The following is a 7,373-nucleotide window of genomic DNA, read 5'->3' on the forward strand; positions in this document are numbered from 1 at the left end:
CATTCAACCTGGCACCGTCATAGGATGCCACCTTTCCAACAAGTCAGTTCGTCAACTTTCTGCCCTGCTGGAGCTGCCCCGGTAAACTGTAAGTGGTGTTATTTTGAAGTGGAAACGTCTACGGGCAACAACAACTCAGCCGCGAAGTGGTAGGTCACACAAGCTCACAGAATGGGACCGCCAAATGTTAAAGCGCGTAGCTTCACTAGTTCCAAACTGCCTCTGGAAGCAAAGTCAGCACAATAATTGTTCGTTGGGAGCTTCATGAAATGGGTTTCCATGGCTGAGCAACCACACACAAGCCTAAGATCACCATGCACAATGCCAAGCGTCGGCTGGAGTGGTGAAGAGCTCACCACTCTGGAGCAGTGTAATCGCATTATCTAGAGTGATGAATCACGCTTCATCATCTGGCAGTCCGACGGACGAATCTAGGTTTGGGGGATCCCAGGAGAACTCTACCTGCCCGAATGCATAGTGCCAACTGTAAAGTTAGGTGGAGGAGGAATAATGGTCTGGGGCTGTTTTTATGGTTCCGGCTAGACCCCTTAGTTCCAGTGAAGGGAAATCTTAATGCTACATCATACAATAACATTCTAGACAATTATGTGCTTCCAACTTTGTGGGAACAGTTTGGGGAAGGACCTTTCTTATTTTAGCATGACAATGCCCCCGTGCACAAAGCGAGGTCCATACAGAAATGTTGAGATCGGTGTGGAAGAGCTTGACTGGCCTGCACAAAGTTCTGACCTAAACACTATCGAACACCATTGGGATGACTTGGAACGCCGACTGCGAGCCAGGCCTAATCGCCCAATATCAGTGCCCAACCTCACTAATGCTCTTGTGGCTGAATGGAAGCAAGTCCCCGCAGCAATGTTCCAACATCTAGTGGAAAGCCTTCCCAGAAGAGTGGAGGCTGTTAGAGCAGCAAAGGGTCATGTAGTGTATCTGCTCTGCTGCCTACTGGAGTTGGTCCGAGTGACACCAGCTCTCCTCTTCCACTGTGCAGCAGCTGATCGATATGCCATCTGTCCATTAAGAAAAGTGTTATTATGTCACTGACACATTTTTATTTGATCTTTATTTAACCAGGCAAGTCAGTTAAAAACAAATACTTATTTTCAATGACAGCCTAGGAACAGTGGGTTAACTGCCTGTTCAGGGGCAGAAGAACAGATTTGTACCTTGTCAGCTAGGGGGTTTGAACTTGCAACCTTCCGGTTACTAGTCCAATGCGCTAACCACTGCCGCCCCTCAAATGATAAGCAACTCCACATGGGAGGTGTTAGCTTGGAGCAAAGATACATGAGACTTCTGTTGTCAAGTCCTTGAACCAAGTCTTGGTTCTCAGACAGCTTTCAGTGAAGCATTTTGGGAAACAACTCTAAATAGGCATACTTAAAGGAAAAATCTTTAGGTATTAGTCCACTGTTGATACAGTCTCAAAATGTTTTGCATGTCAGCAGTTGAGTTTTCAAGATATAGGATTTTCAAGAAGCAAAGTGTCACTCATGATGATGCATTTTGGGACTGTATTACCGTGGGCTAATTCCAAAAAAGAACAAAATACAATTTGAAAGGATTTTCCCTGGAACATGAGCACTATTTGCGGTCACTGGAAACATGCCAGTTCTCATACAAACAAAATCATTCTATCTTACAGAATCCTGTTTGGCCCAAACTAGCTGTATATTTTGCATCCTGTTCGCTGTTGTTTCTTTGCCTTACAGTCATTCATCCTGGATAATGGGATGCCAGCTCGTATTGAGGACAATGTGGGAGGGGTGTCAACTTCTGTCCCTAGGCTGATACACACACACCATAGTGACCCCCGGCTCCTGTCCTAGTGTCAGACACAAAACCCTACAGGCCTCGCTCTGGAGACAGCCAAGCCCCAGACTGCATTCCAACGCTGCATGCCTCACATAGCACTGAACTGCTCTATCAAAAAGGAAGGCAACGCCTACAGACCTCTGTCAATGGTTCAACCACAGATATCCAATGGCGTGCTCATGACTCTGGGCCCATTCTGTAGGCTGTTATCAGTGTGTTTTGGTGATGTAATGTTCACGAGTGCTGAGAGAGGGCTGTGAGGGGCTCAGCATAGCATACAGGTGCTTTAATTGGCAGGGTCATTTGTTTATGCAAAGGATGTATTATTATGCTGCTTTGGGGTAAGGGTGTTCCCCTTACCATGCAAGTTGTGGTACAACACAACATCTCCATTCACACCATAGTTGAAATAACAGCAAATGGTGAGAAAATCCTGAAAGGACTTCTATTGAACTACAGTAAACACCCGCTTTGTCTACCACTAACAAGTAGTTGTACTCCCAAAGCAACATTTCAGGAAGCAATTTTAATGTGCGGCTATCACAATATCAGACCATTTCCAACAAAGACATACAGTAACTACAACTTGTGCTTGGAAAGTTTAAATACAACCAGGGGTTTGTGCTCCAAGCTTCACAAATTGTTTTAAAAAAGCTACAGTATGAAGACCTGCTGGAGAGGTCTTTCTAGCACACACTGCCCTCACAGCGCCTTTGGAAAGGTTTCAGACCCCTTGACTTTTTCCACATTTTGTTAAGTTACAGCCTTATTCTGAAATTGACTAAATGAATGCTTTTCCCTCATCAATCTACACACAATACTGCATAATGACAAAGCGAAACAGTTTTTTTGAAATGTTTGCAAATTTATAAAAAATAGATAACAGAAATATATTTATACTATTTATACTTACTTATTTACATAATTATTCAGGCCCTTTGCTCTGAGACTCTAAATTGAGCTTAGGTGCATTCTGTTTCCATTGATCATTCTTGAGATGTTTCTATAACTTGATTGGAGTCCACCTGTGGTAAATTCAATTGATTGGACATGATTTGGAAAGCCACACACCTGTCTATATAAGGTCCCACAGTTGACAGTGCATGTCAGAGCAAAAACCAAGCCATGAGGTCAAAGGAATTGTTCGTATAGCTCCGAGACAGGATTGTGTCCGGGCACAGATCTGGGGAAGAGTACCAAATAATGTATGCAGCATTGAAGGTCCCCAAGAACACAGTGTCCTCCATCCTTCTTAAATGGAAATTGTTTGGAACTACCAAGACTCTTCCTAGAGCTGGCCGCCTGGCCAAACTGAGTAATCAATCGGGGGAGAAGGGCCTTGGTTAGGTGAGGTGATCAAGAACCTGATGGTCAATGACACAGCTCTAGAGTTCCTCTGTGGAGATGGGAGAACCTTCCAGCAGGACAACCATCTCAGCATCATTCCACCAATCAGGCCTGTATGGTAGAGTGGCCAGGTGGAAGCCGCTTCTCAGTAAAAGGCACATGACAGCCCACTTGGAGTTTGCCAAAAGGCACCTAAACACTCTCAGACCATGAGAAACAAGATTCTCTGGTCTGATGTAACCAAGATTGAACTCTTTGGCCTGAATGCCAAGCATCACATCTGGAGGAAACCTAGCACCATCCCTACAGTGAAGCATGGTGGTGGCAGAATCATGCTGTGGGGATGTTTTTCAGTGGCAGTGACTGGTAGACTAGTTAGGATCGAGGCAAAGATGAACAATCCAAAGTGCAGAGAGATCCTTGATGAAAACCTGCTCCAGAGCGCTCGGGACCTCAGACTGGGGTGAAGGTTCACCTTCCAACAGGACAACGACCCTAAGCACACAGCCAAGACAACATAGGAGTGGCTTCGGGACTAGTCAAGTCTCTGAAGTCCTTGAGTGGCCCAGCCAGAGCCCGGACTTGAACCCGATCGAACATCTCTGGAGAGACCTGAAAATAGCTGTGCAGCAACATTCCCCATCCAACCTGACAGAGCTTGAGAGGATCTGCAGAGATGAATGGGAGAAACTCCCCAAATAAAGGTGTGCCAAGCTTGTAGCGTCATACTCAAGAAGACTCGATGCTGTAATCACTGCCAAAGGTGCTTCAACAAAGTACTGAGTAAAGTGTCTGAATACTTTTCCAACGGCACTGTGTGGTCAGCTAGAAGAGCTGATGCTACATTGTCCCAGATGGAATCCCATGACCTCACCCATGATCTCCATCTGACAGCATGGAAAGGCAATCAGCAGGCAGACAGCACCAACCCACAGAGCACCCGTAAAAAACACACATTTAAAAAGAGAGAGAGAGACAGAGACAAAGAGCAGACCGCGGCTGGGATCAATGGCCATTCCAAGCTGTTTTTATGAGAGCCTGAATGTTCAATTTCACCATACTGTACAATCATACCTGTTTTTAAATCATATCTGCCCATCTATGACTTGGCTAATGACTAATCCATTTGCAAACACTGGCTATTCATTTTATGCCTGTTATATCAAACAAACCATCCCATCACTGGTGCTTTCAAAGTACACCACAGGCGTCTCAGTTACCTGTTATTGTATTAGATAATAGTTCTCATAACTTTGTTATTTAAAGACACTTGACTCATGACTCTGACAGAGTATACTCTACAGAGAAACTGAGGCAGAGCTATAGTATATAGTATATATCCTGAAGGTTATTCTGAGCTCAGGTAATCCAGTGCATTTTTCAGAGGGATGAGTGTACATGCTATCAGTTTCCAGAGGAGGAATTCCTGAGATGTGAAGTAGTACCTGTTACAGCTGGCCTGCCAAGGCAGAACAGCTAAAGGGAGCTAGCCAGAGACACACACTCCCTCAAACACACACATACCTGTACACGCATTATACTGTAAATAATCGGCACAATTTCTTTGAGAACAAAACAATTATTTAACCACTAGCTGTTTAACCAATGTTCTGTAATGTTTCATTTATTCAATTTGAGTTATAACCGACACTCTCATTAGCATGGTTGCTCATGCGCTTACATTCTTGGTAGAATCTAAATAGGTTTCATTTCCATACCACATGAGCCATCAGCTGTAACTTAAATTCCCCCTCAGTTACACATGCAGCTCCATGCAATGAGACTGGTAGTGGAGCACATTTAATGAGAAGGAACCCGCCACCTTAATACCTCACATACCTTTATAAACAACACCAGTGTCAGGTTGTATTAAGACTTGGTCTAATAACAACCAACAGGCAATACACAGTCTAAGGCAGGAAATACTGGCCAATAACTTAATAAGTGTGCCATTACTACATCAGCCAGGTCATAGAAACTGAGCAATATAGTACATACTGCTAGACCAGTAAACACAAAACAATGACGTGATGTCCATCGTTATTGCTCCACACAGCCTCTAGCTATCAAAAACAATGGGAGGGCTAGGAATGACACGTAATGCAGTTAATTACCGAGAGAACTGAAGGAAACCAGGAAGTAAGCCCTCAACCCCTGATAAGCAGACATTACGCCTCAGAGCTGGACAACAATCTAAAAAAACCATATGTTCCAGCATCCCGCCAACAACTTTGCCCCTCTCCAGCCCTCATAACTCGCTTGTACTATCTCAAATCTGGCTGCTTCTTCAGGCAGCAGTGCCAAAACAAAGGAGAGCGTTTTGGACACGGTTAAAAACACTGCGTTATCTGTCCGGTCCCAGTGAATGTCATTCATCTAGAGAGGAGAATATAATGAATATACACAGAAGCAGGCGCTGGAGAGGTGAAGGCAGCTGTCTGCCGTCTGGAGGCCTGTCTGACCCACGCAGTGTGTGTTAACCACATGTCCTCTTGGACTTGGAGAAAGATTTATCTGGACAAACTTCAGACACACCAAGCACACAAATAATGTCTGTCCAGCTATTTGAAGTTTGACATACAGTATGTAATCCACTTGGCACACAATAGTTTGACCTTATCCAGTGCCACATTCCTTTCTTCATTTCACACAAATAAATGAGCAAATAGCTGACAAATGCAGTGAACTCTCGCCATGTAAAAGATTGCTCTGATGTTCTTAAATCAACATTGGAAAATCTTGGAACACTGATGACATATTCAATGCAATTATTACACCAATATACCATACAAGTAACATGAGATCCTCACAATGTGATTGAGATCAAGATTCTTACGGTGAGAAGTGACTGCACACTGAAGGCAGATTTTTTGGTAACTGACATTCCCCCAGACAGTCTGACAGACAGTCGTCAGCAGAGGCAATTGGATCCAGAGATCCTATTGCATGTCTCAGAATGGCACCGAGGGTGGTTTATAGGACAGTGTATGACCACAGGGAAGGAATAGAGGAGCCGGTAAGGCAGCTTTCAGGGAGTCATGCTCAGAATAGACAGGTGTCATGTTCCAGAGGAAAACAGCACATGTCCTGGAGGATAGCCTGACATCTGTATAAGGCCACTCTACAAACATAAATACACTGTGTTGCTGACCACAAAGAGACAGCTCCATCGGACCTGAAGGATCTGTGCCACTCTTCAGAAAAAAGGACTGCTGGTCCTACTCGGTCCATGACATTTGGTGATAATTTATTGTCATCATAGACACAATGATGGAGTGCTTAGGGTTTTTGCTCTGTAAACACAATTCTACTTTAATCCTTACAGTAATTTCAGGGTAAAGAAAGTCATGACATGCCTCCAGCCAGTGGTATAAAGTACTTCAGTAGTTTTTAGGGGTATCTGTACTTTACTTTACTATTTATATTTGACAACTTTGACTTTTACTTCTCTACATTCCTAAAGAAAATAATGTACTTTTCACTCCATACATTTTATCTGACACCCAAAGGTACTCATTGCATTTTCAATGCTAAGCAAGACAGGAAATTGGTCCAATTCATGCATTTATCAAGAGAACATCCCTGGTCATGTCTACTGCCTCTGATCTGGCAGACTCACTAAACACACATGCTTTCTTTGTAAATTGTGTCTGAGTGTTGGAGTATGCCCCTGTCTAAAAAACAAGACAATAGTGCAGTCTGGTTTGCTTTATGTAAGGAATTTTAAATGATTTATGCTTTTACTTTTGATACTTAAGTATATTTAAAACCAAATACTTGTAGGCTTTTACTCAAGTACTATTTTACTGGGTGACTTTCACTTTAACTAGTACTATTTTACTGGGTGACTTTCACTTTAACTAGTACTATTTTACTGGGTGACTTTCACTTTAACTTGAGTCATTTTCTATTAAGGTATGTTTACTTTTGTGACAAAGCTCTGATGTGTTATTGGGTCATCGGATATGTGAGTGAGTCTGTTTTCCTGTCCAGATCAAAGGGATGGAGCGCTGCCACTGTGACACTGCCTTTGCTGGAGGTGAAAGCACAAGGCCTGACTCAATCTGTCACACCCTGATCTGTTTCACCTGTTCCTGTTATTGTCTCCACCCCCTCCAGGTGTCGCTTATTTTCCCCGTGTATTTATCCCTGTATTTCCTGTCTCTCTGTGCCAGTTTGTCTTGTATGTT

Source organism: Oncorhynchus kisutch, linkage group LG8 (genome assembly GCF_002021735.2).
Source record: "Oncorhynchus kisutch isolate 150728-3 linkage group LG8, Okis_V2, whole genome shotgun sequence".
Classification (NCBI taxonomy): Eukaryota; Metazoa; Chordata; class Actinopteri; order Salmoniformes; family Salmonidae; genus Oncorhynchus; species Oncorhynchus kisutch.